Raw genomic sequence first — 13,512 nt, 5'->3', positions numbered from 1 at the left:
TCTAGCATTTACTAATGAGAGCAATCTGAGTAATATCTGTAAGATGCGATACGGAGTAAGAACAGTTTCGGACCATTCACCCCTACTGGTTGAGGTTCGCAGCGGGAAGAATAAGGATACTAGGGGGCTAGGATTTAAGCTAAATCCATATTGGCTCACTATTCTGGACAATCTGCAGACGATTAAACTACTGATATCCTCCTTTTGGGAGGTTAACCTTCCCTCTGCTAATATCAACATAGTATGGGATGCCTTGAAAGCATATTTGAGGGGGGTCTTTATAAGTGAGATTGCCGCAGTAAAGAGAACATTTAGGAAGAAAGAGGAGGAACTGGGTAAGATCGCTGCACTCACAGCTGAGCGATACGCTAGCCATCCCACTGAGCACAATAGGCAAGAGATGCAGAAGGCTAGTTGCTCCTTGGAGAAATAAGTAACAGAGAAAGCAAATCACAGGGTATTCTTCAAGGGGCTCAATTATTTCATCGAGTCTGGACGTCCGGGCAAGCTTCTAGCTAGAATAATTTTGCAACAAGATAAGAAAAAACAATCTATCATCTCAATTCGTAATGTAGAGGGACGAAACCATAACAGACCCAGAGGGAATTGGGAATATTTTTCTACAATATTTTGCTCAGATATATAGATCTTCCCCTGGACTGTCGTCTGAACTGGTGATGTGGTTCCTGGAGAAAATTCCACTTTCTACGTTAAATGAAACTCAAAGAATATCTGGAGGAGGAGCTCTCTCTTGCTGAGTTGCAGGAGGCCCTTGGGTCCGTCTCGGGGAACTCATCGCCAGGAACAGACGGCCTTCCATATGAGGTCTATCGCAAGCATAGTGAGGTGATCCTCCCCCAGCTGCTGGAGGTTTTTTCCCAAGCAGCACAGGGAGGGAGATTACCACACTCTATGATGGAGGCCCTTATTGTTCTAATTCTAAAGGATAAAGATCTGGCCGAATTGAGCTCCTATAGACCAATCTCCCTATTAAACACAGACGCTAAGTTACTATCAAAAGTCCTTGCTAGGAGGCTCTCGCGGGTTATTCCTACGATTATTCATCCGGATCAAAACGGCTTTATGCCAAACAGGGGCACCCCTCACAATTTTCATAGGCTATTTATGAATATTCAATCCCCGGGGCGCGGCGCCCGCTCCATCCTGTCGTTGGATGCTACTAAAGCCTTCGACAGGGTGGAGTGGATTTTTCTTTGGGAGGTAATGAAAAAAATGGGCTTCGGCCCAAAATTTATGGCAATGGTCCAGCTACTCTATAACTCCCCAGTCACCAGGATTAGGATCAATGATTTGATGACAGAGCTTTATTCTGGGAAGAGGCACCCGCCAAGGCTGTCCCCTTTCTCCCCTTTTATTTAATATTTATATCGAACCCTTAGCGGCCATGATACGACATGATCCGGAGGTGGCCGGTTTTGGCATAATGGGAAAGCATGACCGTGTGTCCCTCTACGCAGATGACATTCTGGTTTTTATTCATCAAACAAATACCACCCTCCCTCGCATAATGGATCTGGTCGGTCACTTTTCCGACATATCCGGACTTGAGATCAATTGGGAGAAGACCGTACTTCTCCCGATAGACGAGCTGCGAGGCGAATTAAATAATCAGATAACGATCTCTGATTCATTAAAGTACCTGGGGATAATAATTTCCGCCAAACCTCAGGAATATCTAAAGCTTAACCTGTTCCCCTTGCTGATGAAGTTGAGAGCAAAAATTAAGATATGGCAGAAAATTCTGCAAGCAAGAGCGGATAGAATTTCATTAATAATAATGGTAGTGCTGCCCCAGGTTCTTTATGTCCTGCGCAACTCGCCTGTATGGATTACAGACAAGCATTTCAGATTGATAGAGCGGATGCTTAATGACTTACTATGGGGGAGGAAGCGTGTGAGACTGAAGGCACTTTATTTCTCCATGCCTTATAGGCGGGGAGGTCTTAATCTCCCATATTTTAGGGGTTATTTTGTGGCCTCCCAACTCTGCCTTTTTAGTGACTGGGAAAATAGTCCTTTCTGCAGTAAAGTGGTGAAGGAGGCAGGTTTTTCTGATTTCTTCACTGTACTGGAATCCGATTACCTATTAAATATACTGAGCGGGTACACACTTTTCTGCAGAATGGCTATAAAGACCTGGTCGGTTATAAGGGCTTGGTGCGCAGTTAAGGCATCGCTTATCTGCACCCCATTATGGCACAATCCGAAACTTCTTAACCACTTCAGCCCCGCTAGCTGAAACCCCCTTCATGACCAGAGCACTTTTTACACTTCGGCACTACACTACTTTCACCGTTTATCGCTCGGTCATGCAACTTACCACCCAAATGAATTTTACCTCCTTTTCTTCTCACTAATAGAGCTTTCATTGGGTGGTATTTTATTGCTGCTGACATTTTTACTTTTTTTGTTATTAATCGAAATGTAACGATTTTTTTGCAAAAAAATGAAATTTTTCACTTTCAGCTGTAAAATTTTGCAAAAAAAAACGACATCCATACATAAATTTTTCACTAAATTTATAGTTCTACATGTCTTTGATAAAAAAAAAATGTTTGGGCAAAAAAAAAAAAATGGTTTGGGTAAAAGTTATAGCGTTTACAAACTATGGTACAAAAATGTGAATTTCCGCTTTTTGAAGCAGCTCTGACTTTCTGAGCACCTGTCATGATTCCTGAGGTTCTACAATGCCCAAACAGTAGAAAAACCCCACAAATGACCCCATTTCAGAAAGTAGACACCCTAAGGTATTCGCTGATGGGCATAGTGAGTTCATAGAACTTTTTATTTTTTGTCACAAGTTAGCGGAAAATGATGATGATGATTTTTTATTTTTTTCTTACAAAGTCTCATATTCCACTAACTTGCGACAAAAAAAAAAAAATTCTAGGAACTCGCCATGCCCCTCACGGAATACCTTGGGGTGTCTTCTTTCCAAAATGGGGTCACTTGTGGCGTAGTTATACTGCCCTGGCAATTTAGGGGCCCAAATGTGTAAGAAGTACTTTGCAATCAAAATGTGTAAAAAATGGCCTGTGAAATCCGAAAGGTGCTCTTTGGAATGTGTGCCCCTTTGCCCACCTTGGCTGCAAAAAAGTGTCACACATCTGGTATCGCCGTACTCAGGAGAAGTTGGGGAATGTGTTTTGGGGTGTCATTTTACATATACCCATGCTGGGTGAGAGAAATATCTTGGCAAAAGACAACTTTTCCAATTTTTTTTTATACAAAGTTGGCATTTGACCAAGATATTTTTCTCACCCAGCATGGGTATATGTAAAATGACACCCAAAAACACATTGCCCAACTTCTCCTGAGTACGGCGATACCAGATGTGTAACACTTTTTTGCAGCCTAGATGCGCAAAGGTACCCAAATTCCTTTTAGTAGGGCATTTTTAGACATTTGGATCCCAGACTTCTTCTCACACTTTCGGGCCCCTAAAAAGCCAGGGCAGTATAAATACCCCACATGTGACCCCACTTTGGAAAGAAGACACCCCAAGGTATCCAATGAGGGGCCTGGCAAGTTCATAGAAATTTTTATTTTTTTTGCATAAGTTAGCGGAAATTGATTTTTTATTTTTTTTTTGTTTTTTTCTCACAAAGTCTCACTTTCCGCTAACTTAGGACAAAAATTTCAATCTTTCATGGACTCAATATGCCCCTCACGGAATACCTTGGGGTGTCTTCTTTCCGAAATGGGGTCACATGTGGGGTATTTATACTGCCCTGGCTTTTTAGGGGCCCTAAAGCGTGAGAAGAAGTCTGGAATATAAATGTCAAAAAATGTTTACGCATTTGGATTCCGTGAGGGGTATGGTGAGTTCATGTGAGATTTTATTTTTTGACACAAGTTAGTGGAATATGAGACTTTGTAAGAAAAAACAAAAACAAAAAATTTCCGCTAACTTGGGCAAAAAAAAGTCTGAATGGAGCCTTACAGGGGGGGGGGGGTGATCAATGACAGGGGGGTAATCAATGACAGGGGGGTGATCAATGACAGGGGGGTGATCACCCATATAGACTCCCTGATCACCCCCCTGTCATTGATCACCCCCCTGGTAAGGCTCCATTCAGACGTCCGTATGATTTTTACGGATCCACTGATACATGGATCGGATCCGCAAAACACATGCGGACGTCTGAATGGAGCCTTACAGGGGGGTGATCAATAACAGGGGGTGATCAGGGAGTGTATATGGGTGATCACCCCCCTGTCATTGATCACCCCCTGTAAGGCTCCATTCAGACGTCCGCATGATTTTTACGGATCCATGGATACATGGATCGGATCCGCAAAACACATGCGGACGTCTGAATGGAGCCTTACAGGGGGGTGATCAATGACAGGGGGGTGATCAATGACAGGGGGTGATCAGGGAGTGTATATGCGTGATCACCCGCCTGTCATTGATCACCCCCCTGTAAGGCTCCATTCAGACGTCCGCATGTGTTTTGCGGATCCGATCCATGTATCCGTAAAAATCATGCGGACGTCTGAATGGAGCCTTACAGGGGGGTGATCAATGACAGGGGGGTGATCAGGGAGTTTATATGGGGTGAACATGGGTGATCAGGGGTTCATAAAGGGTTAATAAGTGACGGGGGGGTGTAGTGTAGTGTTTGGTGCGACTTTACTGACCTACCTGTGTCCTCTGGTGGTCGATCCTAACAAAAGGGACCACCAGAGGACCAGGTAGCAGGTATATTAGACGCTGTTATCAAAACAGCGTCTAACATACCTGTTAGGGGTTAAAAAAATCAGATCTCCAGCCTGCCAGCGAGCGATTGCCGCTGGCATGCTGGAGATCCACTCGCTTACCTTCCGTTCCTGTGAGCGCGCGCGTTCACAGGAAATCTCGGCTCTCGCGGGAGGACGCGTATATGCGTCCACCCAGAAGAGCAGGGCCGCCGGCAGGACGCAATCCTGCGTACGGCGGTCCTGGAGTGGTTAATCTAAACGATTTAAGTTGCAGTCAGTACTGGAGGACTAAAAATGTGCAGTACTTACATCAAGTAGTCAGCGGTGGACAAATTCTGCCCCTTATGGAACTAAGGGCAAAATTAGGTGAGGTGGCCTGGTTCGCATATTTTCAATTGAGGTCAGCACTCTTTAGCACTTTGAATAGTCACCTTTTTTTTTTTATAGACACTCCTTTATTTTTACAGGATTTAATTTGTAAGAAAACTGCCACGAGAATTAAACTATCTTACTGTTATAGACACTTAATGGATAATTTTTTTCGGGATGTTCTTTCTCCAGGACAGAGAGCCTGGTCTTCTCTTCTTTCAGAGGAGGGTCCCCCAAACTGGGAGAATATAGGGGAAAGCTTAAAATTGGTTTCACACAATTCTAATCACATTGTTGTTCAATTTAATATTCTGCACAAAATTTATGCGACACCTATATGGCTATACAGAAGAGGACTCCGGACCTCCTCTAACTGTCCCCGCTGCGGCGATCTAGGGGCAGATCATCTACATCTGTTCTGGGACTGCCCAATGGTGAGGAGGTACTGGAGCCTGGTCCAAAAAAATCTGACGCGTAAACTTAAAATTGTTGTTCCTCTGTCTCCTAGGATATGGGTCCTGGGAGATTTATCTGAGGTCAATCATCAACCCATAAAAAGTCACTTGTTGATCAAGGTGATGTTCTTGGCGAGGCTTCTGATTTCTAGATCCTGGTTTTGCTCCTCTGCCCCAGATTGTAAGAACTGGCTGGGTTTGGTGGAGAAAGTGAAAAGCTATGAGAGGATCCTGTAAAAACAAAGAGGATCCTACTCAAAGTGGAATAGTCTACGGAAAGATTAGGACACGGCTAATTAGGATCCCCTTTTTTTTTCTCCCTGCAGGGTGGGGGGGGGGTGGCGGGTTGGTGGGAAGAGACGGGGAAAATGCTATCTGTCCGGCTTTTCAGCATTTATTCTATAGATGTAGAATGTGAAGGTTCAAATGTCGACACTATTATCTATGTTCGCATGAAATTATTGTCAACCACGTTCACAGATTAGAATTGGCGGACTTATGGATCTTATAATGTTAATTATGTAATATGTATTTAAGTTTTTGTATCACAATAAATAAAATTTAATAAAAAGAAAAAAAGTTAAGTAAAACCATAAAAAAAGTTTCCGTTTAGTCTATTCATCAGGATGCCTTCCATTTTGTGAGCATTCTGTTTTGTGACTGGACACAAAAACGCAGCAAACTGCAGTTTGTGTCCAGTCATAAAAACAGAAAAAAAAATACTGATGATCGAGCACCAACGTTTTCAGATGTTCGGCCCGAACACATTGCTATATTCGTGTGCTCGGCCGAGCACCCGAGTATAATGGAAGTCACAGGGAGACAACCAGGCACCCCCTGCTCTGAAAAGAAGAGGGTGCCTGGTCCTTGGAAAAGGTCAGAAAGTGATAGAAACACCACCGAAATGGATCGGGAACACCATGGGGACGATGTCTGGATGCATCTTGGACTCCCAGGTCGCTGCTGGGAACCATGTTGTCCGAGTTGTATGCCACTTTTAAAGACTGACAAAAATACGCACAAAACCCCCAAACAAATCTATTTTACGGGAAAAATTGTTAGGAAACATTCTTTCCTGTATATTCAATTGTATATAAAGTGCAAGTGCTGCAAAAAATTACAAGCAAGAGGCACTCCGAAACAGCCTGTATATGACATAAAGGAGGGCCCCATTCACATTGTGGTACAATTGTTCAGGTATTGGGACTCCTACATTCATAAAGCCTATGCACTACGTAAAAAGGGCTGTCAAAAATTACAAGGAATCAGCACTCCAAAACACCCTTTGTTACAAATAAAGGAGGGCATCATACACACCCTTAAAAAATTATGATTATGGCCTGCTGGTGACCCTCAAAAATATTTGGAGCAAGGGCCTGCTGATCTGACCATCTAAAACCTTAGGGGCGAGGACCTGCTGCCGCATTGGTGACTCTAGATAACCTCTGGGTGATTGTACGTTCCCGTGACGGCTAAGATCCATTCGAATGTCTGCCCTATCAACTTTTTATGTTCTTTTCTGTGCCTACCATGGTGATCACGGGTAACGGGGAATCAGGGTTCGATGCCAGAAAGGGAGCTTGAGAAAGGGATGCCACATCCAAGGGAGGTCAATGGCTGAAATCTGATTGGGTGGAGAAGGTGGTATAAATTATTAAAGCAGAAAAATCGAAGGAAGGCAGCAGGCTCGCGGCAATTACACACTCCAGACTCGGGGAGGTAGTGACGATAAATAACAAGAGGCCCTGCTGCCGCTTTGTTGACTCTAGATAACTTCTGCCTGATCACACGTCCCCGTGATGTCCACGATCCATTTGGATACCTTAACTATCAACTTTCGATGTTCTTTTATGCGCCTAACATGGTGACCACTGGTAACAGGGAATCATTGTTTGATTTTGGATAGCCTGATGAACGGCTACGGGTACTACTTCAAAGCAAGGCAGCATGAGTTGCGGGCCTGCAGGTGAGCTGACACTGTAAAAGATTATATGCTAGTGCCTGTGGGTGAGCTGACCCCGTAAAACATATGCGAGGGCCTGCAGCTGAGCTGACCCTCTAAAAAGTTCTATGCGTGGACCTGCATGTGAGCTGACCCAGTAAAAGATTTTAGGTGCGGCCCTGCTGGTGAGCTGAGGTGGAACCGACAAACCCAACTTGATTTTGATGGCTGCATTAATCTGCAGGTGACCGTGATACAGCTCCACATTTTGTTTCCATCTGCATCTTTTTAAGCAATCTGTGGCCTTAGTCTTTTATCCAGACTCTGTCATTGTGCCACTATGTGGCCTCCTCATGCTGCGATCTCCACACAATGTCACCTTGCCACTCATTTTTATCACCCCTGATGCTGCTTAAAAGGCCTTAAACTGATCACCAGGCCCACAATTTAATTAAGGTTTTGGATTCAATAAACCCAACTTGCTTTTGTGGGCTGCATCAGTGGCGTAGCTAGAATTGACTTGGCCCCACAGTAAATTTTTGAACGAGACTCCATCCCACAGTAATTTTTTAGCGACCCCTTCCTTTCATGCCGCCCCCATTCCTGTGGCTAGTAAATATCGCTCTCTCAGACCAGAGCCGGCAGCTGTTCCATTCGTTTTATACACTGTCTATACTGTCACTGTATATAATTTTATTGTGTAATACTGTTGAGGGGGCCCTGACCAAATCCTTTAGTCCTCCTCCTCCTGGAGGAGCCCCTTCTGGGTCAAGGCCCCAAAGCTGCAGCTTCCCCTGCTTCCCCTATAGCAACGGCCCTGGTCTGAATTAATCTGCAGGCTACTGTGATACAGCTCCACAGATGATTTCCATCAGCATCTTTCTAAATAATCTGTGGCCTCAGTCTTTTATTCAGACTCTGTCATTGTGCCACTATGTGGCCTCCTCATGCTGCCATCTCCACACCATGTCACCTTGCCACTCATTTTTATCACCATGTGTAACACCCAAGAGTTGTGTTACTACATGCCTCTATCTCACTCCTAAGAGCCTTTGTATTGTCATCTGATGTGATTTTGCTTATGTTCTCCACAAATGTGCATTTAAAACCATGTTAAATACCATTGTTCAAGTCATTTTCCTGGTATACCAGCAGGTGGCAGCATCATTGGTAGAGATAGTTTTAATGTTATGGCAGTTCAGAGTGGAACGATCCTGTTCTCTTCCACCCCCTGCTGAAGAGAAGTGGAGGATTTCGTCTTCCTGCAACAAGGGAGGGAAAAACAGTCAGAACCAGAGTTAGTTACCCCCTGGATAGGGGAGACAGCAAGGACCAAGTGTCGGTCTGAGACTTAGTCATATTCCCAGTCTGAGCTCCTTCAGCCTCAGCTGGAGGAAGAAGCAGAGAACCACAGACAACCTCCAGAGTTCCAGGAAGAAAGCATCCCCTGAGAAATCATCTGCGAGATAAGTCCAGAGACCTAGGAGAAGCTATTCCTCCTCAGCTAGTTTGTCCCCACAAAGCAGAAGTTATAGAAAGCGCAGAAGATTAGTTCCTGCCACAATTACAGAGCTGCCAAGCAGACGAATTATCCTTCAAGCTCCAGATTTAAAGTGCAGAAATATTTATTCCTGACAATCTTTGCTAAAACCTGTTGGGACCAGAGACCAAAGCTGTATCCTGCTTGGATACAAGTTATCTACAGTAAAGAAACGTTTGAACTTCATCTAAAGGTCTGGACATAATTTATGCTGCAAAATTCCTCTATTACTCCTACAATCACTACACTCAAATTTATTGCAAGTGAGCCAGGAGGCCAGCCGTACCCAGGTAGGAGACACCATTGACACAATTATCACCACCCTATAGAGACATTATAAGTAGAGTTGAGCGAACACCTGGATGTTCGGGTTCGAGAAGTTCGGCCGAACATCCCGGAAATGTTCGGGTTCGGGATCCGAACTTCGTCCCGAACCCGAACCCCATTGAAGTCAATGGGGACCCGAACTTTTCGGCACTAAAAAGGCTGTAAAACAGCCCAGGAAAGAGCTAGAGGGCTGCAAAAGGCAGCAACATGTAGGTAAATCCCCTGCAAACAAATGTGGATAGGGAAATGAATTAAAATAAAAATTAAATAAATAAAAATTAACCAAAATCAATTGGAGAGAGGTTCCATAGCAGAGAATCTGGCTTCCCGTCACCCACCACTGGAACAGTCCATTCTCAGATATTTAGGCCCCGGCACCCAGGCAGAGGAGAGAGGTCCCGTAACAGAGAATCTGTCTTCATGTCAGCAGAGAATTAGTCTGCATGTCATAGCAGAGAATGAGGCTTCACGTCAGCCACCACTGCAACAGTCCATTGGCATATATTTAGGCCCAGCACACACACAGGCAGAGGAGAGAGGTCCCGTAACAGACAATCTGGCTTCATGTCAGCAGAGAATCAGTCTGCATGTCATAGCAGAGAATCAGGCTTCACGTCAGCCACCACTGCAACAGTCCATTGGCATATATTTAGGCCCAGCACACACACAGGCAGAGGAGAGAGGTCCCGTAACAGAGAATCTGGCTTCATGTCAGCAGAGAATCAGTCTGCATGTCATAGCAGAGAATGAGGCTTCACGTCACCCACCACTGCAACAGTCCATTGGCATATATTTAGGCCTAGCACACAGGCAGAGCAGAGAGGTCCCGTAACAGACAATCTGGCTTCATGTCAGCAGAGAATCAGTCTGCATGTCATAGCAGAGAATGAGGCTTCACGTCAGCCACCACTGCAACAGTCCATTGGCATATATTTAGGCCTAGCACACAGGCAGAGCAGAGAGGTCCCGTAACAGACAATCTGGCTTCATGTCAGCAGAGAATCAGTCTGCATGTCATAGCAGAGAATCAGGCTTCACGTCAGCCACCACTGCAACAGTCCATTGTCATAAATTTAGGCCCAGCACCCAGGCAGAGGAGAGAGGTCCCGTAACAGACAATCTGGCTTCATGTCAGCAGAGAATTAGTCTGCATGTCATAGCAGAGAATCAGGCTTCATGTCAGCCACCACTGCAACAGTCCATTGGCATATATTTAGGCCCAGCACCCAGGCAGAGGAGGGAGGTCCCGTAACAGAGAATCTGTCTTCATGTCAGCAGAGAATCAGTCTGCATGTCATAGCAGAGAATGAGGCTTCACGTCAGCCACCACTGCAACAGTCCATTGGCATATATTTAGGCCTAGCACACAGGCAGAGCAGAGAGGTCCCGTAACAGACAATCTGGCTTCATGTCAGCAGAGAATCAGTCTGCATGTCATAGCAGAGAATCAGGCTTCACGTCAGCCACCACTGCAACAGTCCATTGGCATATATTTAGGCCTAGCACACAGGCAGAGGAGAGGTTCATTCAACTTTGGGTAGCCTCGCAATATAATGGTAAAATGAAAATAAAAATAGGATTGAATGAGGAAGTGCCCTGGAGTCCAATAATATATGGTTATGGGGAGGTAGTTAATGTCTAATCTGGACAAGGGACGGACAGGTCCTGTGGGATCCATGCCTGGTTCATTTTTATGAACGTCAGCTTGTCCACATTGGCTGTAGACAGGCGGCTGCGTTTGTCTGTAATGACGCCCCCTGCCGTGCTGAATACACGTTCAGACAAAACGCTGGCTGCCGGGCAGGCCAGCACCTCCAAGGCATAAAAGGCTAGCTCTGGCCACGTGGACAATTTAGAGACCCAGAAGTTGAATGGGGCCGAACCATCAGTCAGTACGTGGAGGGGTGTGCACACGTACTGTTCCACCATGTTAGTGAAATGTTGCCTCCTGCTAACACGTTGCGTATCAGGTGGTGGTGCAGTTAGCTGTGGCGTGTTGACAAAAGTTTTCCACATCTCTGCCATGCTAACCCTGCCCTCAGAGGAGCTGGCCGTGACACAGCTGCCTTGGCGACCTCTTGCTCCTCCTCTGCCTTGGCCTTGGGCTTCCACTTGTTCCCCTGTGACATTTGGGAATGCTCTCAGTAGCGCGTCTACCAACGTGCGCTTGTACTCGTGCATCTTCCTATCACGCTCCAGTGCAGGAAGTAAGGTGGGCACATTGTCTTTGTAGCGTGGATCCAGCAGGGTGGCAACCCAGTAGTCCGCACAGGTTAAAATGTGGGCAACTCTGCTGTCGTTGCGCAGGCACTGCAGCATGTAGTCGCTCATGTGTGCCAGGCTGCCCAGGGGTAAGGACAAGCTGTCCTCTGTGGGAGGCGTATCGTCATCGTCCTGCCTTTCCCCCCAGCCACGCACCAGTGATGGACCCGAGCTGCGTTGGGTGCCACCCCGCTGTGACCATGCTTCATCCTCATCCTCCTCCACCTCCTCCTCATCCTCGTCCTCCTCGTCCTCCAGTAGTGGGCCCTGGCTGGCCACATTTGTACCTGGCCTCTGCTGTTGCCAAAAACCTCCCTCTGAGTCACTTCGAAGAGACTGGCCTGAAAGTGCTAAAAATGACCCCTCTTCCTCCTCCTCCTCCTCCTCCTGGGCCACCTCCTCTTCCATCATCGCCCTAAGTGTTTTCTCAAGGAGACATAGAAGTGGTATTGTAACGCTGATAACGGTGTCATCACCACTGGCCATGTTGGTGGAGTACTCGAAACAGCGCAACAGGGCACACAGGTCTCGCATGGAGGCCCAGTCATTGGTGGTGAAGTGGTGCTGTTCTGTAGTGCGACTGACCCGTGCGTGCTGCAGCTGAAACTCCACTATGGCCTGCTGCTGCTCGCACAGTCTGTCCAGCATGTGCAAGGTGGAGTTCCACCTGGTGGGCACGTCGCATATGAGGCGGTGAGCGGGAAGGCCGAAGTTACGCTGTAGCGCAGACAGGCGAGCAGCAGCAGGATGTGAACGCCGGAAGCGCGAACAGACGGCCCGCACTTTATGCAGCAGCTCTGACATGTCGGGGTAGTTGTGAATGAACTTCTGCACCACCAAATTCAGCACATGCGCCAAGCAAGGGATGTGCGTCAAATTGGCTAGTCCCAGAGCTGCAACGAGATTTCGCCCATTATCACACACCACCAGGCCGGGCTTGAGGCTCACCGGCAGCAACCACTCGTCGGTCTGTTGTTCTATACCCCGCCACAACTCCTGTGCGGTGTGGGGCCTGTCTCCCAAACATATGAGTTTCAGAATGGCCTGCTGACGTTTACCCCGGGCTGTGCTGAAGTTGGTGGTGAAGGTGTGTGGCTGACTGGATGAGCAGGTGGAAGAAGAGGAGGAGGAAGCCGAGAAGGAGGAGGTGGCAACAGGAGGCAAAGAATGTTGCCCTGCGATCCTTGGCGGCGGAAGGACGTGCGCCAAACAGCTCTCCGCCTGGGGCCCAGCTGCCACTACATTTACCCAGTGTGCAGTTAGGGAGATATAGCGTCCCTGGCCGTGCTTACTGGTCCACGTATCTGTGGTTAGGTGGACCTTGCCACAGATGGCGTTGCGCAGTGCACACTTGATTTTATCGGATACTTGGTTGTGCAGGGAAGGCACGGCTCTCTTGGAGAAGTAGTGCCGGCTGGGAACAACATACTGTGGGACAGCAAGCGACATGAGCTGTTTGAAGCTGTCTGTGTCCACCAGCCTAAATGACAGCATTTCATAGGCCAGTAGTTTAGAAATGCTGGCATTCAGGGCCAGGGATCGAGGGTGGCTAGGTGGGAATTTACGCTTTCTATCAAATGTTTGTGAGATGGAGAGCTGAACGCTGGCGTGTGACATGGTTGAGACGCTTGGTGACGGAGGTGGTGGTGGTGGTGTTGGTGGTACATCCCCTGTTTGCTGGGCGGCAGGTGCCAACGTTCCTCCAGAGGCGGAGGAAGAGGCCGAGGCGGCAGCAGCAGAATAGGCCGAGGCGGCAGCAGCAGAAGAGGTAGCAGGGGGAGCCTGAGTGACTTCCTTGGTTTTAAGGTGTTTACTCCACTGCAGTTCATGCTTTGCATGCAGGTGCCTGGTCATGCAGGTTGTGCTCAGGTTCAGAACGTTAATGCCTCGCT

Source organism: Bufo gargarizans, chromosome 5, assembly GCF_014858855.1.
Source record: "Bufo gargarizans isolate SCDJY-AF-19 chromosome 5, ASM1485885v1, whole genome shotgun sequence".
In the NCBI taxonomy this organism is placed as follows: domain Eukaryota; kingdom Metazoa; phylum Chordata; class Amphibia; order Anura; family Bufonidae; genus Bufo; species Bufo gargarizans.
Note: the sequence above shows the minus strand (reverse complement) of the source record.